Here is a 25,306-nt window from a genome sequence, read left to right as displayed (position 1 = left end):
TGTCTGTCGCAGTACACAGGCATTTCATTAAATATGCAGATGACACAGTCATTGTAAGCCTCCTTCATGGTGACAAGGATTCCCATGGGCCTGTTGGGGATGAGTTTGTTTCATGGTGTGATCAGTCCTTCTTAATGATTAACACCTTGAAAACCAAAGACATGGTTATTGACTTCAGGAAGACATCCCCCATCCTGCTCTAACAGTGGTAAATGGTGCAGCCATTGAACTGGTAGACATTTATAAGTATTTGGGGGTTGTTCTTGATAAAGCTCTGTCCTTTGAGTCACATCTTGCTGCTACAGTGAAAAAGGTTTAACAAAGACTGTACTTTTTAAGGAGGTTGAGAGGTTTCAATGTTTCATCTGAAATGATGACTCTTTTTTATAAAAGTTTTATTGAATCTGTTTTAACTTTCTGTATCATTGCCTGGTTTAGTAATATGTCCCTGAATAATAAGACCAGACTTAACAACCTGGTTAAAGTGGCTGGTAAGATTTCAGGGAGGTCTCAGGTCCAGCTTGTGGACTTCTATAACAGGCTCAGGAAGGCGACCTCTGTCCTGTTGTGCTCAGATCATCCTCTTTTTAATGATTTTCAACTGCTTCCATCAGGTCGTCGTTATAAAGTACCTGCAGTGAAGACAAAGAGACATAGACTGTCTTTTGTACCTAGTGCTATTATCATAGTTAATAACACTAAACCATAAGTGCTGTTGCCATTGCACATTGTACTTTTTTAATGAAAAATCTAAGTTGTTTTCTCAGGCTTATATTATATTATATTATTTTGGAGTGTGTATGTGATGGGTTGGTTTTCTGTTTGTTTGTTTGTACGGACATACTGCAAATCAATTTCCCGTCAGGGACAATAAAGTTACCAAACCAATCTTTGATGAGGTTCTTACAGTCCAAGGTGACATGCTTTCTCCCACTTTGATGCTCCACATTAGACCCTTCATCACTTTCTACATGACTGTCTTCAGCTATGCTAGCCATTTGGCTAGTAACCACAGATATATCCGTGCTAGAATCCCAATCTGACGAACACATTCTTCTTGAATAATCAGCTGTGCGGTCACTGTTAAATGCAAGTTCAGATATGAGCTGATTGGTGGTAGTGGCCGATGTCTCGGTGGTACAGCGTTTTTGTCTTGTTACCATTTGTCCATTTCAGCGCTGCATTGTATGCTTAGAGGCAACTTCGACAGCCAGCTATCAGTCAATTGGACAAGTCACGCCACCCGTATTTTGTCAGTCCAGTTTTTTTGCTGAACACCAGAGTGTGGTATATACACATCTATTTAATAGCCACATCAAACTGTATTAGTGCAAATTTAGGCTTTTCGAATTTGTGATCCATCTCACTCGCATACCCCCAGGGCATGTGTCTGTGAAGGTTCTCAGTCATCCAGGTCATCGTAGTCAAAGGAGCTTGCAAAGAAAAGCGTCTGGACTTCTTTAAGTTACTTGAAGACGTTTCACCTCTCATCCGAGAGGCTTCTTCAGTTCTAAGGTCAAATGGTGGAGAGTCCCAGATATAACCCTAGTGGGAGTGTCCCCCCACAGAGGGACAAAAGGACCCCCTGATGATCCTCTAATCGCCTGAGCCAAGGTGTGGAACTGGGTGTGGGTCCCAATCACCCGAAACTCTGGCTGATTGGGACCCACACCCAGTTCCACACCTTGGCTCAGGCGATTAGAGGATCATCAGGGGGTCCTTTTGTCCCTCTGTGGGGGGACACTCCCACTAGGGTTATATCTGGGACTCTCCACCATTTGACCTTAGAACTGAAGAAGCCTCTCGGATGAGAGGTGAAACGTCTTCAAGTAACTTAAAGAAGTCCAGACGCTTTTCTTTGCAAGCTCCTTTGACCCCCAGGGCATGTGTACCCTAGTTTGGAAACCCCTGGTCTAAGTTAATAAGGAAACTGTGGGAGAAGCCTTTGTACAATAAACTGCTGTAACTGGATAAATGATGCTGAAAAGAGTAAAACCATTTGAGAATGATGACATCTGTGCTGCAGTTACGTTGATGTTTCACTCAGGGGAACTTGTTCATCACTTTTTAAGGGCCACTTCACCCAATATAAAAATCACAATTCTTTCAAAAACATCTGCTCCCCCAGCCAGGAGGGGGCAGCACAGACTACACTGAAAGTGTATGTTAGAATGAGCTACACCAGGTAGTCTTGCATGCCGGACATTTTCCCAGTGGACCAATGGTGAATTGGGCCGCTGCCCACCAGCCCATTCATTCTATTTATGGACTCGGTATTGCCCAATCAAATCTCTTAACACAACCAAGCCCTCCCCTACCTTCACTGTGTGCTTAGACAGCCTGTAGAGCAGAGTTTAGTTAAAGAAGAGGTGAAAAGGTGGAGCTGAAAATTCAGGACATGTTAGCTGTCGGGGCTGCAGCTACTTTGCCTCCTTTGACCAGGAGCGGCTCCTAATAGCTAAAGTGTAGGTTGTAATTGTCACAAGTTAGTTCTGTAGCACAACAACAACTATAACAGCCTGATTATGTTTGGTTTGGGATTTCTTTGTCCAGCCTGAGCGACTCTACAAGCTAACAGGATGTATGTATAGCCGTGAGACCAGTTTTCCCGTGCTTCACTCGTGTACATTAGTTTGAAGAGGAAAAAGAACTCCACGGGACTCCGATGTGAAAAGATGTAACAAAAACTTTATTCCACAGTTTGCTGGTCATCTTACAGGAGCAGTCAGGTTTACCTTATCCTCAACAACAAAAAAAACCTACTACGGTAGGAAAACTGTGAGGTTCTGTTTTCCCCGTCTGCTGTTTATTGCTTATGCTGTATTAACTCTTTTTCTCTCTCTCTCCCCTCCCGCCCTGCATGCGCTCATTTGGATACATCTGTGACGCCCAGATTTTAACTATAAACACAAGCCTTTAAGGCACATGTATTCACGGTACTACGTAACCAAACCAACACAGCAATAAAAAAAATTTAAATCCACCACCATAAACATGCATTTACTTCTTAAATTATTAATTACACAAACAAGTTTAACAACAGCAAAATATAAATACTAAAATATATGAACTATATCAAATTGGCTCCCATATACCAGCCCCTAATTGTGACTCTATTACACAATTACCAAATTAAACTTGTGGAGCCAAAGTACACAAAATTCAGTTTCTGCAGCTGATTACTTCAGTCCGATTCCTGCAGAAGGCAAATCTTCGTAATGGGCCTGTCCAGTACACTCGTTTTGGTTTTGATCCTAACCTGCCGCACCATTCCTGCCTTGTCCGAGATGGTATAGATTACTTTCCCTGTAATCCAAAAGTTGCGTGGGGCTGTATCGACAGGGGATTTCTTTAAATCACCCCGTAGTTCTTCAGCTAAGACACCTGAGTTAGAAAACACAAACACTGCAGTTGTCTTTCACTCGCGAGGGCAGTCATGGACGCACGACCTGCGTCTCATCACTGTCTGTGTTCTTTATTTATACTTTTCTGTGTGTGTGTATGTGTATGTGTGTGTGTGTACAAAAATAACAACGTCACTCAGAGCAACGGGTTTTTCCCTTTTCTACATCTGTATGTTCTTGGAAAAGAGCTGAGGTTTCTCTTCTCTACAGCTGACTGTTCTCTGAAGACAGGAAGTGGTTAGTAGCTGAATAAGTTCATCACAAAAGTTATTAGGTGAAAAGTCACGTAGACATGTAGATTGCTTAGTGATCAATAAAAAGCACATTTCATGGATCTGATCACATTATATAAAAACAATTTTCCTTTGATATTCCCTCCTGTTGATCAAAAAAATGAAATGTACAAGTCATCAGTAAGTAACTACTTGTCTTTCACATTTTCAGTTACTACATCATTAGTTGCACTTCATCTTCCTCTTACAAATAGGAAAAGAAGTCTTCATGATCTTCATCGGTTTGTGGTACATCTGCGTATGCTGTGAGTGATAAACTTATCAGCTGTGAAATTACAGCTTTTGAACAAGGAATAACACAAGTAAAGAAAAGCAAAATAAAATAAAATAAAACCAGGAAAACTCCAATGCCGATCAACAGTCTCTTTAGAATCTGAAGCCATGTTTAAAGAATGTACATTATCTAGTATGTAGGTGCAGCTTGTGGTGTTGAATAAGACACACAATCCTCCTTTCTCAGCCAGGATCATGTCCAGTGCTACACGATGTTGCATTACAGCAATTCTGAGAGTGTCTATTTCTTGGTTTTGTCCCACGTTGACCTTGCAGGATGCATTGAGGAACAATCCGGATCTATAGTCCAGTGTCTCACTTCCGAGAGCATGTTTTCCGACTCCTGTCCACGGGAAGAATGAGTTGAGTGCCTTTTGTCCAGTTGTCCAGAGTTTGAATTCTTCAGGTACGTTGGTTCCCCAGATTGAGTCATGTGGTCTGACCGTTGAAGTTGAGCGTTTCTTCCTGGATGAGGATGTTGATGTTGTTGTTGTTGATGTGCAGTTTACACAAGTCACTCTGAAGCTGTGATCAGAGATCTGAATTGGTGCACATGTTCCAGTGTGTTTCCCATATATGGTTGGGTGTGTTGATGTGTTCGGCACGTGCGAGCAGACTTAACAGTCTTTCTCTGTGGTCCTCTTAAACACGTATCTGTGTCAGGCATTTTTCATCCAAGGATGGATGTGGTCTTGTGTCATGTCCATTAGGTGGAAGTTGTCGTGCGCCCATCTTCTCAGTCTGCCTCGTGGCTCAGCTGCTGTTGGCATCAGCTGGTGTTGGCATCAGCTGGGGCCCTGTAAGTTGAGCTTTGTAGTCAAGGTAACCAGGAGGGTTCCCCTTCCCATGGTTGCACATAGGTCCATCACACCCACACCTGGCCGCCCTAAAGTTGATCGGATGGAGATTGGAGTGCGGGCTTACCCTACGGGGGCCCAATCTTCACTTCCACCCTCACCCCCGAAGCAACCAAAACGTGGGTGAGACTTCCCTAATGTGCTTCCTCCTTGGTGTCGGGGCTTCCCGGGACCTCAACCTTTTTGCAGTGGCTCTCATGTATCCAGGAGGGTCTCTCTGCAATTTTACAGGCTGTGGGTGTAGTCAATAACACTTGATAGGGACCCTCCCAGCGAGGCAAGCTGCAATTTCTCCTCTGGAGCACCCGTATTAGGACCCAATCGCCTGGTTTCAACCTGCAAGAAACTGGAGAAGAGTCGTACGGCAGTTTATTGTTTCAAAACAATATCCTTATTTTCTAGTAGTTTTGCCATCCATTCTGCCAGAGTCGTTTCTCTGACAGATTTGTCTAGAGGTTCACTTGTCACTGGTAGTGGAAAAGGTCTGCCATGAACAACCTCGAATGGTGTAAGTTTTTGAGAGCCTTGTGTTAATCTCATCCACATTTTTACTAGGCCTATGCATTCAGGCCACGGTCTTCCTGTTTCTTCCATGCATTTTCTGAGTCTCTGTTTTATGGTGCCGTTAGTTCTCTCCACTAACCCTGCACTTTGTGGGTGATGAGCACAATGGTTTCTTATGTTTAATCCTAGTGCTTCAGAGACTTTGCTGATCACATCATTGACAAAATTCCCATTATCTGATCTTATCAGAGAAGGGATGCCATGTGTTGGGATGAAATGATTACATAGACATTTTGCAACTAAGATTACATCTGCTTTTTTCACTGGATAAATCTCTGGCCATTTTGAGAATACGTCTATAATCACTAGAGCGTATTTTGAGCCTTGACTTTCACTTAATTCAATAAAGTCCATATGAATGGTGTGAAATGGATGAGGTGGTGTGGGGAAAGGTCCACTTTTTGGCCTTAGATTTTCCTGTGAGTTGTGTTTCTGGCAAATCATGCATGTTCTCACAAATTCTTTTACTGAAGTTTCGAAATTTAGAGTGTAAAAGTGTGTATTAATGATCTGTATCATCCCTCCTGATGACACATGGGTAACTCCATGGGTCACTAATGCTGCTGTTCTGTTTAGGGATTTAGGAAGTATTGGTTTACCTTCACAAGTCATTAAATCATATTTTAGTTGTGCACCATACTTTAACCATTTATTTTGTTCTGTGGTAGGCGCTGCCTTTTGTTCATCTTTAAGTACGTCAAGTGGTATTTGCATGGTGGATGCAGACATTAATGTGTCGACAGTTTGTAGTGCAGCTAACTTAGCTGCTTGATCTGCAAAGTTATTGCCTTTAGTTATTTCTGATTTATCTGTCTGATGTGCAGCACATTTGCACAATGCTAACTGCTTTGGCAATATTATTACTTCTAATAGTGTCTTCAGAAGACTTCCATGTTGTACTGGGTTTCCAGTAGATGTAATCATTCCTCTGTTCTGCCAAATTTTTGCAAAGTGGTGCACTGCTGAAAAAACATACTGGCTGTCAGTGTATATATTTATATCTTGGCCTGCATGCAATTCACATGCACGTATGACTGCTTTGAGTTCTGCACTCTGAGCGGAGTGTGAGGATGTCAGCAGTTTTGCTTTTATTACCCTGTCTGCTGTAGTCGCTGCATAGCCTACACAGTTTTGTCCTAGGCTATTCTTAGACGCTGAGCCGTCTACAAAAATGTCACTGAAACCAGGTTGTGATGTGCTGTGAATGTCAGTACGTGGCTTTGTCTCCTCATCTAATTTTTTCATACAGCAGTGTGGATGACCTTCTTCGGGTGAGGCCAAAAGTGTGGTCGGGTTCAGCTGACCACACTTCTTGATGCGAATGTGTGATTGTGACAGTAAGATTCCAACATATGAGAGTTGCCTTGCATGTATCAGGTAAGACAAATTGGCTTAGATTAAAATTGAAGTCACTGCATGGGGTACTCTGATGATCAAAGTGTGCCCTAAAACAATGTCAGCTGACTTTGTTACTGCCTCTGCTGCGGCTGCACAGGTTTGCACACATCTAGGCAGCCCTGACGCAACGGAGTCTGATTTGCACGAGTAAAATGCAAGCGGGCGTTGTTCTTCTCCAAATGCCTGTGTTAAAATTGCTTTCATGTAACCCGCTCCTCCATCAACATGTAAGTAGAAAGGCTTATCATAGTCAGGCAGTGCTAAAACAGTATTTGTCTGTAATCAAGTTACTGAATGCTTCTTCTTCTTCTCTTGTAGATGCAACACTACATTTTTATTTAAAGCATTTTAGGTCATTTCTATTCTTTCCAAAGAATTCACACATCTCACATATTTCAAACTTTTAAGTTAGGTTTAAAAAAACTAGGCATTTGTAAATCATATGCCTAATCACTATGTGTCACTGTGATCCACAAGTATGGCCACAAATTTGTTTCCAAACTAACAAAATAATCAAACAAAAACAAAAAACAAATTGCTGATGGCATGAACGCTTTACACACATGAGTCTAGACACAAAAAGAAAAAGAAAAAATGCTGCCAGAAACAAAGCAGAAGTGTGAGGAAAAAACTGAGTTCACAGACAACTTCTGCTGCATGATAAAAAAATAAAAATAAAAATAAAAATGTGTAACTTGCTCATTAACTTGGTAGTGTCTACATATTTAATTCAGCTTCTCAATCCTGTAGCTTTAGCTGGTGTATACAGGGTTTAGCTTATTAGTTGTTATTATAGGTTTGCTCTACATCTCAGTAATGTCTCATCTAGGATGACAGGTTTTTAAGCAGGTCAAGTGCCTCTATGCACTTAATGAGTTTAGATATTTTCTTTGTTTTCTTCATCTCATATGTCGTTCTACTGAGTTTAAGCAACCTTAAGCTTGATGCAGACTACTTCTTAACAATTATCCACCTCACTTCATAACTGACTAAGGTGCCTCTTATTATTAATATTATGTCATTACTAATGCTATCATCTTTTTTATATATAACAGCAATAGTATATTACAATATTTATTAGTGTATACCACTATACTACTACTGAGCCAATTTGATAGTTAGGATTATCTTACTCAGCAAACAGATAATTTAGAATTCATCCAATCTGCACAGATTTGCTTTTACTCTGAACAGGTTTGTGCCTACCTTTTTAGACCGGTCTTCTGTTTGCCTCATATCAGATCCAACCTTCGGTCACATTCGTTCTCTCTGTTGCATGGCGAACCAGGCAGTTTATTATAATATTTTATTTATATTTTATTTTGTATCCATCAAGGGCTTCGGGTGATCTGCAGTTTCACCCTTTCCCAAGCTGGAGACATTTTCCTTTTCACACACTTTTCTTGGCTGAACAATGACACAGCCTTAATGTACCTTATGCATCTCTCTATTTTATTTAATGTTTCCGTGTGAATTATCTGCTTTCATTCATTCTATTCATTCTGGGCATGGTCGTCATCCCAACTATGTTTCATTGTTAATACCAGTTTACAGGTTGTTATCCTTCCTATTATTAGCTTGAATACATTAAAGAGAAGTTCTAATGTAATATAGCCTTTTGTTTATTTTATTTTGTACTTCTTGTATTTATATCTATTCAGTGGGGTCTGTTTCCAACCCTTTTCAAACTACTTTAAACTACTTTGATCTCTAGTTTTCACTTGATGAGGGATTATTATGTTCTTCCTGATATGGTTGAGTGTATAATGGGTGGTGCTGCAGCTGCGGCTGCAGGGATGGGTGGTGGATTAATAAAAGGATTGCGAGGACTGCACAGTGTCTCGTCTTCTGGTTTTACTAAACTGGCAGTTAAGTTCTGTTTTTTTTCTGGTTGTTTATTTTTTTCCTCTTATTTTTTCTTTTTGTTTTTGTCTCGCCTAACTGCTTCTTTTAAAGAGCCTCCTTCAGATGTGTTAACGCTGAAGGACTACTTTTTATTTTCTTAGGATTTCTCCATCTACAAGCACTGATTTGTCCGGCGCCTGGACATTTCTTTTCTAGCCACTGCTCGTCAGCAGTGAGTTTTGTGGGCTCTTTCCCCATTATCACAGAACTGCAGAGCCTTCTCTGGTACTAGACTCGGGGGTGGTGGCTGACACGGCCTTCTACTCCGCGCTATTCACGGAGCGGTGTCAGTTTTATGAGGCGAAACTCAACCTTTCCCCTTTGTCACAAGTACTTGGGCTTTTGCAGGAACACAAAGAAAAAATTAAAAAAAACGATGGAAGTAGTTCAGCAGCGTGTTGTGCTGTAAAATCAACTTACTTCCAAAACACATATACATACACACAGATAGACATTTGTGCGCGAATTTGTCACGAAGTATTTCACGGCCACTTCTAAAACCAGTCAAAACACAGTTCCTTGTTGCGAACTTAAACCTTATTTGTTACGAAGTATTTGACGGCTACCTCTAGAACCACTCTAAACACAGTTCCTTGTGGCGAACTTAAACCTTATTTCACGTGTTTATTTCAAACCCTTGCGGCGGGTTAGACCCAAACAGTGTTTTCTCACCCTCAGTCGTCTTTTGCTGTTTGTCAGGTTGTCTGGCTGGATCCCAACGTCGTGGACCAGAAATAGCTCACCGGCCTGGACCCGAATTACAGTTTTTTCTGATGGCTTTAACCCTAACTGTGATTCTTATAGCACAATTCCTAAAACTATTAATACTTATAGCAAAACCACTCACTGAGTTTGCAAAACTAAAAGCACAAACACTTCTTTGCACTCAGTTTGCAATGTTGTAACACACACTTTGCAAGTATGTAGGCACAATTCACTGCACAACACTCTTTTTGCAGAACTTTAAACACAACTCACTGCTTACACTCAATTACCAAGTTTCCAACACACTCCTAGCAAAATTATACACATGTATGGCTATCATTAACACTATTTTGCCAACTGTCTGGCACACTTTCACATGTGAAAACTGTTTTAGATAATTAGTCCACTTTGCAATCAGCCTAAGCACTATAAACAGACCACAGGTAAACTGTCTATGTGGAGTACAATGGAAGGAGCAGTAAGAGTGAGAAGAGTGAGAATCAGAGGAGGCTGAGGGAGAGGACGTGGAGGTGAAGAAGTTGGAGGAAGAGGACGTGGAGGTGAAGAAGCAAGAGGGTTAGAGGAAGTTAGAGGAAGAGGACAAGGAGGAGCAAGTGTAACAGGGTCATAAGTCACATTGTTATAATTACACAAAATGTGTCCTAAACCCCCAAACTGTTCCTTTCATACCTGACTTTTAGGACCTCCAAGCCTGTAGTTATGTTCATTATCAGTTAGAGCCCCTCCTCATTCTTTTCTTCTTCTTCTTTGGTGCAACCCTATAAATACAGTGTACCCCTTTTGCCTCTCCCCTTTTCTACAATTCCCCTGTGGGAGAGGTGGGTGTCATTTCTTTCCCAACACTGTAAAACGCTCATATAATGCATATTTAGCCACCTGGATGTTCCTGATTGTGATTTTAGTTCAATTATTGTCATTATTAAGCCTGTTTTTTGTTAGATGTGATAAGTGTGTAGTATGTGTGTATCATAAATGTGTTTTAGGCGCCATAAATGCTAGCTTGGAAGTTGTGGTGGGTTGAGCTAACCCTCTTCCCCACTGTTTGCATTTGGTCGTAGGAGCTGGAGTGGGCAAATGATTTACTTGGAGGCCTTTCTTTCTTTCTTTTACCTTTTTTGATCAGGTATGTAGGATTTTGTGTTGTTGTTTTTGTTTTATCTTATGTCAAATATGTTACGTGTAAATCCATACTTTATGGTCAATGTAAAAATAAATGCCAGACCTTTTCTACAATTCCCCTGTGGGAGAGGAGCTGGAGTGGGCAAATGATTTACTTGGAGGCCTTTCTTTCTTTCTTTTACCTTTTTTGATCAGTTATCAGACACAACGCAGGATCACACCGGTTACACTTGGTGCCGCTGACCCGTCACATCGCCAATCCGCGATCCACCCCTCCTCCTTCTGCTGCCGCTGTTTTCCCGCCTCCTCTCCGCAGCTGCGTGCCAGGGTCCTGTGCCCTGCGCTTTGACTCACAGGTTTTTATATCGCGTGTGTGATCGATGCCCCGCAATTTGGCTTGCAGGCATCTCTGTCACGTGTGAACTTAAAGGGCAAATACGTAGGTGATCATTTCTGTCACTGTTTCATATTGTTGCCTCAAATTATAAAGGCACGGATTGTAATTTATTTTTTTTTCTATTGGTATTGGCTTTTACAGCCTGTTTTAATTGAGAGGAAAAAAACAACATTTTATTTTATTTTCTATGGTGTTTTGATTCTTTGATGGGTTTTTTTTCTCCCCACATTTCATTGTTTTGTGAAGTTTTGCATAATTGTGTGTGGGGGTTAGGCTTTTTTTTTTTTTTTTTTTTTTGCTGTTAAATAGTGATATCTCACTTGGACCAACATGTTAGGTGAGGAAACTGTGGATAGCGCTATGCCTGATCTGTTCTCTGCGGGGAGTAATATGACCTTTGGTTTGGGGAGGGGTCATCAGATTGCTCCAAAGTGTTTTGGGAGGGGTAGGCCAGTAGTCCCCGGTATTGGTGCCCACACTGTAGACCAGTCAGTGATGCACTCACCATTAATGCCAGCAGCTAGCTCCACACCAGCTGCTTGCGAACGCCAAACACACACCCAGGCTGTCACTAGTGACATGTTGAGCAGCTTGATTACTGACTTGGCAAAGCAAATTGGGGAAAATATCACGTCCTCTCTTAACTCTATGCACCAGCCAGCCCCCACCCAGCCACTGTCTCCTCAGAATGTGCCCTCGAGCTGCAATGACCAGTCCCAGCTGAAGGTTGTTGTTCAGTCAGACACCAAAGCTCCACCATACTTCAAGGGTGACAACTCAGATCTATTTCCCATCAGTGAATGGGAGGACATGATGAGATGTTATCTGCATAGAATCAGCTGTGACACAGATGAAGAAATGTTTGCCATATTAATGTCTAGACTGACTGGCAAAGCCAGAGATGTGGTCAAGGTGTCACTTCGTTGCCGCCCTGAGTTGAATCGGAATGATCTTATTACGGCTGTGTTTGACATACTGAGGTCTAACTTCAGCGACTTGACATATTCCAGCCTGCCCATGAAAGATTTCTACAGTACTGTGCCACGTCCAGGTGAGAACGCCATGGATTACTGGATCCGGTTGAACAAGTCTATTGACGCTGCTGATGAGTGTCTCCGCAGGCGCGGCAAGCTGGTAGAGGACCCCAGTAGTGAGGTTGTTTTGATGTTCATTAATCACTGTCCTGACCACAGTCTTGCGTTGTCTTTTCAACTGAAGGCCCCTGAGGAGTGGACTGCAGCTGAGGTTCAGAGCCGTCTGGACAACTATGTGAGGAAAATGAGACAGTCTAGTGTTTTGTCTCATAATACAGCATGTCTGTCCATCCCACATCAGAGCCCTGTTGCTGTTAAAAGCCAGCCCCACTCCAGCGGTGCTCAAGCAGTCCCAGTAACACATGAGCCAGCCTCATATCCTATGCCCTCTGTTCCCTCTGCAGCCACATGTCAGCCTCTCTCTTCTGATGGCGTGGTAAGTGTGCAGCAGCCCTCTACTTGTCCTCCTTTGACTCCTCATGTCATGCCCCCATCTTTGCCAGTTTCCGGCCCTCCTCCAGCTGAGCCAGCTGTTCAACAGATGGTAGCACTGTTTGACAAGGTTCTGTCCATGTGCACTGCATCACTAGCCACTGGTCCTAGGTTCCCACAATCCACAGGTCATTCCCATGGGCACCGCAGTGCTCATCGTGCTTCGTGCAGAGTGTGTGGCTCACATGAACACACAACCCATGTGCATTGTAGGCTGTACAAGCTATGCCACAGCTGCTTTGACCCTGGACACATGAGGCGTGAATGCCCACAGTTGCGCCAGAAACCAAGCATTTCAGTCCCTCCTCCCACCAGTGCTGCTTTAAACTAGACAGCCCATGTAACGAGAGGGGTAGCATGGGCAGTGTTGATGAAACCCTCACAAATGCAACAGACCCAGAAGCCATATATGTTAACTGCTGTAGTAGCCTCTCTGATGAGAAGAATGTTATTATCGGTTCACAAAGAGTTGGCAGGGCTAGTGAGTTGTTTTACACTCCAGTGTCGGTCAGTGGCCGGTGTTCCCTGACAGGCATGCTTGATTCAGGAAGTATGTCATGCACACTAAGTGAAGAGGCTGATAGCAAGCTAAGAGCCGCTGGTGTTGCTCTGATTCCGCAGCATGCCCCTGAAAATGTGGTGCTGGTTGGTTGTGGTGGCCTTCTCACACAACCGAAATGCATCTATGATTTGGACATTGAAGTATATGGGACTAGGTTTCTTGTGCCAACATTTGTGGTTCCTGGGCAAAAAGATGAACTCATCGTGGGGAGCAATGTGATCCGGCCCATCATTCAGAAAATGAAGGCAGATACAAAGTACTGGGAGCTTATTAACGCCGATTACACTGGCACTGATTGTGAAGACTTCCTGCAGTTGCTGAGCTGTATCTCACGGTGGTCTGCTCCTGTGTTGCCAGATAAAGTAGGTACGGTCAGGTTGCGGAAGAGTGTCACTCTCCTGCCACAAAAAGAATATGTAGTTTGGGGAAAGCTGCCACCTTCTGCCCTTGTGTCTCCAGGAAGTACTGTCGTTGTGGAACCCACGTCAGCCCGTTCCACTCCAAAGAACATAATGGTGGGGCGCATTATAACACCCATGTGGGGAGATCGTTGGGTCCCTATGAAAGTCCTTAACCCAACAGAGAGCCCTGTGACACTTCGTCGCAATGCTAAGATTGCGGATGTCTTTCCTTGTATTGCTGTGGAGGACCTGCCCATCACTCAAGGTCTCTGCGAGACTCTGACTGACCAGCATACCAGTTTTCCCCCCTCATCAGACTCTGTGCCTGACTCTGCACAGCTACTCAAAGACGCTGGGTTGGCTGATATTGACATTGAGGGCTGTGAAGTGTCAGATGGGTGGAAGAGGAAATTAGTGGAGCTTGTGTTGACTTACCAAGATGTGTTCTCTAGAGACAAACTGGACTGTGGTGAGGTGAAAGACTTTGTCCATCGTATCCACCTCACTGACGACCGCCCTTTCAGGCTTCCCTATCGCAGAGTACCACTGGCTCACTATCATAAGTTGCGAGAGGTGCTGTCAGACATGGAGATGAAAGGCATCATCAGTAAGTCCACCAGCGAATATGCCTCGCCACTGGTAATGGTTTGGAAGAAGTCAGGTGACTTGAGGATATGCACTGACTTCCGCTGGCTCAATGCCAAAACCATTAAGGATGCTCACCCACTGCCCCATCAGGCTGACTGTCTTGCTGCCCTTGGTGGGAATGCTTTCTTCAGCACCATGGACCTCACATCCGGGTTCTACAACGTTCCCCTCCATGAGTCTGACAGACGGTACACGGCTTTCACTACACCTCTTGGCCTGTATGAGTACAACAGACTTCCCCAGGGTCTATGCAACAGCCCAGCATCTTTCATGCGGATGATGCTCAGCATCTTTGGTGACTTGAACTTTTCCAGCCTCCTGTGTTATCTTGATGACCTGCTGGTGTTTGCATCTTCAGAAGAGGAGGCCCTAAAACGTCTTGAGATTGTTTTCTCCCGCCTGAGGACCAGCAATCTGAAGCTGGCGCAGAAAAAATGTCACTTTCTCAGACGCTCTGTGAGGTTTTTGGGTCATGTCGTGGATGCTGGTGGTGTCTCAGTTGATCAGGATAAAGTGAGGGTTATCGCCAGTTTTCAGAAGACTGACCTTATGGATGGTGACGGTTGCACCCCTTCTCAGAGGAAAGTGAGATCCTTCCTTGGCATGGTGATGTTTTACCAGCATTTCATTCCAGGGTAAGAAGAGTAAGAAGAGGGTAAGAAGAGTAAGAAATAGAATTGCTGATGACATCAGAGCTACAATAGTGGACCATGTAATCAACCGTGGAATGACCCTGAGGGAAGCTGGCCAACGGGTTCAGCCTAACTCGAGCCACTACTCTGTAGCAAGCATCATAAGGACATTTTGAAATGAGAATCAGTTAGTACAGTCACTTTGCACTAAGATTTGTAGCACAACAATACCATAGATGTAAAAATACTGAAATTGTTACTTTACAGAATTGCTAGACGACCAGATGCTGGGGGCAGAGGAAGCATGTTCACTGCAGAACAAGAAACCCATATAGTCAATATGGCGATTGCAAATAATCCTATACTTGGAAATAAACACTTATGTTTGTTTTGATGTGTGTGAATAATAGTACTTGAAGTTAACTGACATAGCCTACCTTGTGCACAGAGAAAGCAAAAGCCAGATGTGTTTTTTATTCATACCATCAGTGTGCAGTTAGCGCATTGTGTGCTTAGTAGATGATGGCTTGTGTGTACTGTTTGATACGAAAACACCATTTTTACGAAGGTGTGAAGAGTTAATCTAGCTGTGTTCGCTTTTGCAAGAGAACTACAATGTTTTGATAATTGGGTGACAGGTTTTCTTATTTGTGTGTAGAGTTTTGCAAAAATAGCCAATAGTTACAAAAAATGTGCTTAAGCAATCAGAAAAAACTGTAAGCATTCAGAAAAAACTGTAAATTCCATCGAGGAGTTCTTCTCTGCCTGGCGCTGGAAAGTGTACGACCGTCATCCTCATCAACAGGTAGCCCTTTTACAGGCAATGGAGGAGGCATGTGGAGATATTGACCAGGCATCATGTCAGGCCTGGATACAGCATTCAAGGAGATATTTTCCCCAGTGCCTTGGACTGGAGGATATCGCATGCGATGTGGACGAAATTTTGTGGCCGGACCCAGAAAGACGACATGATGTAGGCTGATTGTCTTTTTTTTTCCTTTTTTTTGTGAAATTCCTATTTTGTGTTCTGACTTTGTCTTGGTTTTGATGAGTGTGAATAAACACCAATACTTGAAGTTTGGATCCTTGTATGTTTACATGACACTATGACAAAAGTGTGACCTCAAATTGACATCTGTACACAGAGAAAGAAAAAGCCAGATGTGTTTTGTATTCATACCATCAGTGTGCAGTTGGCGCATTGTGTGCTTAGTAGATGATGGCTTGTGTGTACTGTTTGATACGAAATCACCATTTTTACAAAGGTGTGAAGAGTTAATCTAGCTGTGTTCGCTTTTGCAAGAGAACTACAATGTTTTGATAATTGGGTGACAGGTTTTCTTATTTGTGTGTAGAGTTTTGCAAAAATAGCCAATAGTTACAAAAAATGTGCTTAAGCAATCAGAAAAAACTGTAATGTCCCAGGTCTTTCACCTCTACCCGGAGAGGGCTGTCGACAGACTTCGGTGCTGGCTTCCCACGACGTCAGGATACAGCAGTCAGACCTTGGATTGGAGTCACAGAAACGTGTCTGTTGTTTCCATCGCTAAGCTCGAAGGACCAATTTAAATGACAGGGGATTTCTTTAAATCACCCCGTAGTTCTTCAGCTAAGACACCTGAGTTAGAAAACACAAACACTGCAGTTGTCTTTCACTCGCAAGGGCAGTCATGGACGCACAACCTGCGTCTCATCACTGTCTGTGTTCTTTATTTAGACTTTTCTGTGTGTATGTGTGTGTGTGTGTGTGTGTACAAAAATAACAACGTCACTCAGAGCAACAGGTTTTTCCCTTTTCTACATCTGTATGTTCTCGGAAAAGTGCTGAGGTTTCTCTTCTCTACATCTGACTGTTCTCTGAAGACAGGAAGCGGTTAGTAGCTGAATAAGTTCATCACAAAAGTTATTAGGTGAAAAGTCACGTAGACATATAGATTGCTTAGTGATCAATAAAAAGCACATTTCATGGAGCTGATCACATTATATAAAAACAATTTTCCTTTGACAGTCAACAATAAGCACAATGTCTCCAACCAAAAAGTTGCGAGATTGACGGGTCCACCTTTGCCTCTCTTGAAGTTGCGGCAAATATTCCCTTGCCCATCGTTTCCAGAATTTTTCCGACATGTATTGCACTTGCTTCCATATTCTTCTTGCGTAGAGATCCTGCCTGTCAAACAGTCCGGGAGGAGGAGATGGTTTGTTCCTGAGAAGCAACAGGTGATTGGGAGTGAGTACTTCCAGATCATTTGGATTGCTGGACGCTTTGGTTATTGGCTGACTATTAATAATGGCCTCTGCCTCACACAGAAGTGTAGCCAGGCTCTCTTCATCCAGTGTCTGCAGCCTCAAGGTAACATTTAGGATTTTCTTCACTGACTTGATTAATCTCTCCCAGACCCCTCCATGATGGGGTCCTGAGGGAGGGTTGAATGTCCACTGATTGCCTTGTTGTTTTAGGTGGTCTTCAATTTTGGACACATTCCATACAGCAATGGCTCTTTTAAGTTCACGCTCTGCACCAATGAAGTTAGTTCCATTATCAGAACGAAAGATCTTTATCTGGCCTAGTGTGGCTATGAAGCGACGGAGAGCATGGATGAAGGAATCTGTCTCCTTTGAGGCTGCCATCTCCAAGTGTATTGCACGAGTAGTTAGGCAGGTGAAGATGACTCCATATCTCTTCACTGTACTTTGACCACGTTTGATCTTGAACGGACCAAAGTAGTCCACTCCATAGTTAGTAAATGGAGGGTCATGTAGCAGAACTCTGTCTCGGGGTAGGTCGGCCATCTGCTGCTCTCCTGCAACTCCATGTGCACGCCGGCAGGCAATACCCCTAGCGAGTGTTTTTCTTACTGTAGAGTTGGCACCGGGTACCCAAAATTTTGTTCTCAACTTAGAGATAACATGATTGCGACCACAATGTGCGAAGTTCTCATGTATTTCTCTGAGGATAAGCTTTGTGACGTGAAGATCCTTGTTCAGGATTGCTGGCCGCTTAGAGTCCTCGGGTAATGCTGCTCTGCTGAGTCGCCCTCCAACCCTGAGGATGCCTTGTTCAGGTACTGGACTCAGTTTGAAAAGACTACTAGTCCTCTTCACCCCTTGACCTTTAGAAAGTGCGGTGATCTCTTTGGAAAATTTCCTCCTTTGACAGTAGTGAATGATTGCTTCTTCAGCCTTAGCAAGGTTCTCTACAGTTAGCTTGTTGGTGTCCCCTTGAAACAGGCTGTCCTTGAAACCATTCATATCCCTCTCGACTTCAGGTTGAGCTTTAACAGCACTCAACTCCTTCCTTTTGCGACACAGTTTCAGCAGAATGCTCTTGACTTTAAGCATCCATGCCACTGCCGTTTTAAGCTTAAACCAGGATGAGAAGTACTGCAGGAACTTCAGCACTACATCTTCACATTCCTTGATTGTACTAGCACACACCAGGGTACGGCCTTCAACTGGGTGCACCTCTTCTGGCCATTCTTCCATGGACTTGGTGAGAAAGTCCAGCCCCTGTAACCATGTGTGGGACTGCAGGTAGCTCTCTGCTTGGAGCCCTCTTGACGCAAAGTCGACAGGATTCAATGAGGTGTTGATATACCTCCATTGCTCTGGACTGGAGCATTTCAAGATGGCATCCACACAGTTAGCAACAAAGGTACGGAATCTACTTGTTTGATTGCTGATATACTTGAGTACCGTGGTACTATCTGACCAAAATACAGATGGTTGGAGTGGAAGCTGCAATTCAGATGCCAGAACCCTGTCCTGCATGCTGTGGGTTTGTCTCAGAGTCCTCACAGGTGACAAATTAGCTCCAGAAACCCAAGCCAGGTGTCTGAATACTGACACATGGACTCTTCCCATCCAGAGGGAGGATTTAGTCACACTTTATAATAACTACACAATAGTGAGCATTAGTATGTAATTTATTAATGGAACCAGACCCCAAACTGTTCCTTTTATACCCGACTTTCAGTACCTCCAAGTCTGCACTTATTATCAGTTGGAGCCCCTCCTCATTCTTCTTCTTCTTCTTTGGTGCAACCCTGTAAATTTTGGGGTACCCCTTTGGCCCCTCCCCTTTTGTACAATTCCCCTGTGGGAGAGGTCGGTGTCATTTCTTTCCCAACACTGTACAACACACATATAATGTATATTTAGCCACCCTGATATTTCTGATTGTGTTTTTAGTTCAGTTATTGTCATCATTGTGCCTGTCTTTGCTAGATGCTGTAAATGTGTAGTACGTGTGTGCCACAAATGTGTTACAGGCACAGTCTATGCTAGCATGAATAGATCATTCTTGCTAGCTTGGAAGTTGTGGTGGGTGGAGCTAACCCTCTTCCCTACTGTTTGCATTTGGTTGTAGGAGCTGGAGCGAGCAAGTTAATGACTTGGAGGTCTTTGTTTCTTTGACCCTTCATTGTCAGACACAACGTAGGAACACGCCGGTTACATTAAGACAGATTTAAAAGATCTGGATCAGTAAGTTCAGAGCATCATCAGTGACAGCAGTTTTATATGTCTAAAGTATTACATCACAGACAGACCAGTTATTTAGGAGCTGTTATGGTTGTAAATGATAGGTTTATTACTTAGAAAATAATTAATGAAGTATTTAGATAATAATAATGTTTCAGATGATTAACATACAGGATAATTCTGGTTCTATAAATGTTATGAAGTTTGATTTCTCTGAGGTTTCATAAATACTTATCTCTGACTGTAATTTCTGGTAACTGAGACACTTACTAGTCGTTATTATTAGTTAGTGCTTTTGTCTGATCTCAATGAAGGTGACGATTATTCAGACTTTCAGGAGGTTTTAGATGAAACTGAAAGGCCCACAGAACCAAACACGTCTCAGCTGTGATCACACCAGAAACAGAAAAACACAAAAGTGATCAAACACATACAAAAGCCTACACTGTCATCTAGTGACAGAAACTAGTACTGCTAGACAACCAGGCTACTTTAAAGCAGGTGATATTTAGGTTGAAAAATAAAAAATAAGTTGCTAATAAACATTTGACAAAATCTTTTGGCAGCTAACATCTGGAAGTGAGCTGTTCTTTGGTGGTAATTAACAGTTTATTCTTGTTGGTAATTATGTAATGAAAGGTAGCAGTTAAAGTCACACACACACGCACACACACACACACACACACACACACACACACACACACGCACGCACACACACACTCGCACACACTCACACACGCACACACACACACTCAAACACACACTCGCACACTCACACACACACTCACACACTCACACACACCAGGGTTTTAATAGTTTTGCAATTTTCATTAGTTTTTATTTTTATTTAGTTTTGACTTCAGATTTTCAATTTTATATCAGTTTTGATTAGTTTCAGTTATAGTTTTAGTTGTGTTTGCAATAATTAAGTGTAACAAAATCCCAGTTTCATCATATCAGTCATTCTCTTCTGCTTATCCTTGGGTATGTTGCTATTCCAGCAACCATACCCTGCACCCTGGACAGGTCGCCTGTCTGTCGCAGGGCTAACACGCAGAGACAGACAACTCACATTCCCACCTATGGGTTCTTTAAATAAATAAATAAAGGCAGATGAACAACCATTACAGTTTTTTACAGCCGCTAGGACACATTTCTCAATACTTAGGTCACTTTTGCAAAACTCTTCACACAATTCTCCTAACTGACCTTCAGCTTGGCAAAGAAGTTCATTTCACATTCAAAATGCACTACAACTACCAAAACACTTTATTCAGGTCTCAAATAAACTCATTCTTCCAGAACACTAGCAAAGGTTGACAGCCGACAAACACACTTTGTCACCCACAAAACAATGACCTAAAAAACACTAACAACATGTAGCATTACACAGTGTTTTCTTGTGTAAAACAAGGACACATCTCTGTTTATAATTTCAATATATGTTACTGGAATGAATCAGACATCATGCAGAATTCGTTAATATTTGTTTATGTATTTTTATTTTTTTGCAATAAGTAATCCCAAAATACAAGAATTTGTATACACACCATCCACTGATACACATACAATAGTAATGCTAATCTACTCGGTCTTCTCCATTTGGCCACAGGTTCTCATCCACATCACATCTTATGTCATCTAGGGCAATACACCTAGGAAAGAATAGAGTAACACCTGTGTAGATGTTCATCTAAAATGAGAATCAACTGTGGCTGGTTAAACTGCATTTTTAGATTTAAAATATGTTTCAATAAAATATTGCTGTTGAATTTTGCTGTCTTATTCAGTTTTGCATTATGTTATTGTTTTGACCATAAGTTTAACAGTTTTGAAAACAGTATGTAAGTACATGTAAAATGTCCTGTACGTACAAAGATTTTTGGCAGTTGTTGTGTCTGAGTGAGAAAATAATTCATGAAATTTGAGAGATGTAGTCATTGAATGCATTTTGTGCCAAAACAATGATAACTGATCCTCAGTTTAGCCCACATAGACTTCTGTTGTGCTCACTGTGTGAGGAGTTTTGCAAAAGTGACCTAAGTATTGAGAAATGTCTCCTAGCGTCTGTAAAAAACTGTAATACCAGGCAACTATAAAATGTATATCTTGGCTCCAATGAGACTATTAACTCTCGCAGCACCGGGTGTTTGTAATTTTGGTTCAAGTGAATTGATAAACTTTTTGAAGGTAATTGACTCACACAGTTGTGTAGATATCCCAGTCCTGTTGTCTCGGGATGCATCACGCTGCCTTGCCTGGGGTTAGCTTCTGTTTTAGGTAAGCTAGGTTAGCCTTCTTGTGTGAGCTTTTCAAGTGCACTTTAAGGTTTGTGGGATTTTTTTCCCTTTAGAAATGTCCCTCATAATTTGTCTGTTTCCACTACAAGACACTTGCTTTATCCAAAGCACAGTCATATTCAAAGTAATCCCAAATTGGACTCTGGCGCTTTCTTCCGACTTTTCCTGACATGATTCTGCGCGTGGATGGAGTAGCAACACAGACGACTCGACTAACGTACTTGCCACCTGCTGGCATAATGAGACACAGCAAGAAAAAAATCTGGAAACTAAACTTCATTTTCACCCTTGACTTCTGTATGACACGCACACATCAATGAAAACTAAACACATTTTTGCTATAAATTCAGTTAATTTTAGTTAGTTTTGTGAACACTCATTATAGTTTTAGTTAGTTTTCCTTTTTTTGTTTTTATTTTTATTTCCGTTAACGAAAATGTTTTTTCACTTCTAGTTTTTGTTATTTCGTTAGTTTTCGTTAACGATAATAACCTTGACACACACACTCACTCACACACACTCTCACACACAAACACACACACACACCCACACTCACACACACACACACACACACACTGCTGCAGAGTCAGAAATGTTCCTCCATGGCTGACAACAACAACTACAGACACGTCTGTGACTGCGATGAACACGTGAGTGTAAGACGAGGACTGAATATGATACAGTAACAGTCAAATATGAATGTGTGTAACAGAGCATGATTATGTATTATACATATATCAGAAATATGTGACATTTTACAGCATGTCAAATCTATCTGAACATGAAACCAGTGTTAAAACCATTTCAGTCTCAGTCAGTGTTACTGAAACATTCATCTCCAACAGCATCACTGACAGACAGTTGGAGCAGCTACAGTCAAATCATTGATCAGTGTTTTTAGAACATTAGCTGCTGTTGCTGCACTAGTGCTGCTGCTCTCTTTCTCTTATTGTTGGTCTTTAGCTAACAATATCAAGTGTCTTCATGTGACTGTTGTGTAATGTTCAAATGTAGATAACACCACCTGCACCACCCTGTTCCACAGCACAGCCCTCTCATGTAGGCTTGGCTGCAGCACATATTAGCAGCCGCAGTGACATCAGCTTTCTGTGCAGTACACACTAGACAGAAGATCCCGCTCCATAGTGTCATCACATCTACAGACTGTTTCATGTTCTCACCTGCTAATAAGAAGCTCCAAGATTAACAGACTGAAGGAAATACAAATGGAAGTTACAGTAAACTGAAATCTTGTGACAGGAAACACAACATGAAACAGCGTGGGAAATATGTTAATGTTGCATAAAACATGTGTTGCATTACAGATATTTATATATTTAAGGTGGGATGGGCTTATCCACCCACTCTCACACCATCATATCACCATCCTGGGTTAGTGTCTTGGTCTCAGCTCACAAGATCGACCGGTAAATTGAGAGCTTCGCTTTTACACTCAGCTCCCTCTTCACCACGACGGACCGGTGCAGCGTCTGCATTACTGCAGCTGCAGCCCCAATCCGTCTGTCGATCTCCGGCTCCCTTCTCCCATCACTCGCGAACAAGACCCCGAGATACTTGAACTCCTCCACTTGGGGCAGGACCTTATCCCCGACCCGGAGTGGGCACTCCACCCTTTTCTGGCTGAGAACCATGGCCTCAGATTTGGAGGTGTTGATCCTCATTCCCGCTGCTTCACACTCGGCTGCGAACCGCTCCAGTGCGAGCTGGAGGCCCTCACCCGATGAAGCCAACAGAACCACATCATCCGCAAAAATCAGAGATGAGATCCTGAGGCCACCAAAGCGAAAGCCCTCCGCCACTTGGCTGCGCCTAGAAATCCTGTCCATAAAAATTATGAACAGAACCGGTGACAAAGGGCAGCCCTGGCGGAGCCCATCACCCACCGGGAATGAGTCCGACTTATTGCCGGCAATGCGAACCAAGCTCTTGCAACGGTTGTATAGGGATCGAATGGCCCGTAGCAATGGGCCAGACACCCCATACTTCCGCAACACCTCCCACAGGACACCCCGAGGGACACGGTCGAATGCCTTCTCCAAGTCCACAAAACACATGTAGACTGGTTGGGCAAACTCCCATGCACCCTCAAGTATCCTCGAGAGGATGAAGAGCTGGTCCAGTGTTCCGCGACCAGGACGAAAACCGCATTATTCCTCCTGCATCAGAGGTTCGACTAGCGGACGAACTCTCCTTTCCAGCACCCTGGCATAGACTTTCCCGGGGAGGCTGAGGAGTGTGATCCCCCTGTAGTTGGAACACACCCTCCGGTCCCCCTTCTTAAAGATGGGGACCACCACCCCGGTCTGCCAATCCACGGGTACTGCCCCTGATCTCCACGCAACATTGCAGAGGCGTGTCAGCCAGGACAGCCCTACAACGTCCAGAGCCTTCAGGAACTCGGGGCGGACCTCATCAACACCAGGGGCTCTGCCACCAAGGAGTTGTTTAACTGCCTCAGTGACCTCGCCCCCAGAAATTGGCGGGTCATTCCCCTCATCCCCAGACTCTGCTTCCTCCTTGGAAGACGCGTCAGTGGGATTAAGGAGGTCCTCGAAGTATTCCTTCCACCACCTGACAATTTTCTCAGTCGACGTCAGCAGCGCTCCGCCAGCACTATACACAGCGCAGGTAGAGCACCGCTTTCCCCTCCTGAGACGCCTGATGGTTTGCCAGAACCTCTTCGAGGCAGTCCGAAAGTCTTTTTCCATGGCCTCTCCGAACTCCTCCCACACCCGAGTTTTTGCTTCAGCCATTGCCCGAGCCGCATTCCGCTTGGCCTGTCGATACCTGTCGGCTGCCTCCGGAGTCCCACAGGCTAACCAAGCCCGATAGGACTCCTTCTTCAGCCTGGTGGCTCCCTTCACCTCTGGTTTCCACCATTTGGTTCGGGGATTACCACCACGGCAGGCACCAACCACCTTGCGGCCACAGCTCAATGCAGCAGCTTCGGCAATGGAGGCGCTGAACATGGTCCATTCGGACTCAATGTCCCCCGCCTCCCTCGGAATGCTGTTGAAGCTCTGCCGGAGGTGTGCGTTGAAGATCTCGCGGACTGGGGCCTCTGCTAGTCGTTCCCAGCACACCCTCACTACGCGTTTAGGTGCACCAGGTCTGTCCAGCGTCCTCCCCCGCCACCTGATCCAACTCACCACCAGGTGGTGATCAGTTGACAGCTCAGCCCCTCTCTTTACCCGAGTGTCCAGAACATATGGTCGCAGGTCTGGTGATACGATTACAAAATCGATCATCGACCTACGGCCTAGAGCGTCCTGGTGCCACGTGCACTTATGGACACTCTTATGTTCGAACAAGGTGTTCGTTGTGGCCAAACTGTGATTAGCACAGAAGTCCAATAACAAAGCACCGCTCGGGTTCAGATCAGGGAGGCCGTTCCTCCCAATCACACCCCTCCAGGTCTCGCTGTCGTTACCCACGTGAGCATTGAAGTCTCCCAGCAGGACAACAGAGTCTCCAGGTGGAGCACCTTCCAGCACCCCCCCCAGGGACTCTAAGAAGGCTGGGTACTCCGAACTGCCACTCGGCGCATAAGCGCAGATGACAGTCAGGACCCGTTCCCCGACCCTAAGGCGCAGGGAACAAACCCTCTCATCCACCGGGAAAAACCCCAACGTACCGGCAGCAAGCCGAGGGGATATTAGAATACCCACCCCAGCCCGCCGCCTCTCACCAGGGGCAACTCCAGACTGAGACAGAGTCCAGCCCCTCTCCAGGAGACTGGTTCCAGAGCCCAAGCCGTGCGTAGAGGTGAGCCCGACTATATCTAGCCGGTACCTCTCA

The sequence above is a fragment of the Neolamprologus brichardi genome, chromosome 3 (assembly GCF_056152115.1).
Source record: "Neolamprologus brichardi isolate AB-2024 chromosome 3, ASM5615211v1, whole genome shotgun sequence".
In the NCBI taxonomy this organism is placed as follows: Eukaryota; Metazoa; Chordata; class Actinopteri; order Cichliformes; family Cichlidae; genus Neolamprologus; species Neolamprologus brichardi.
This window is presented reverse-complemented; position numbering follows the sequence as displayed.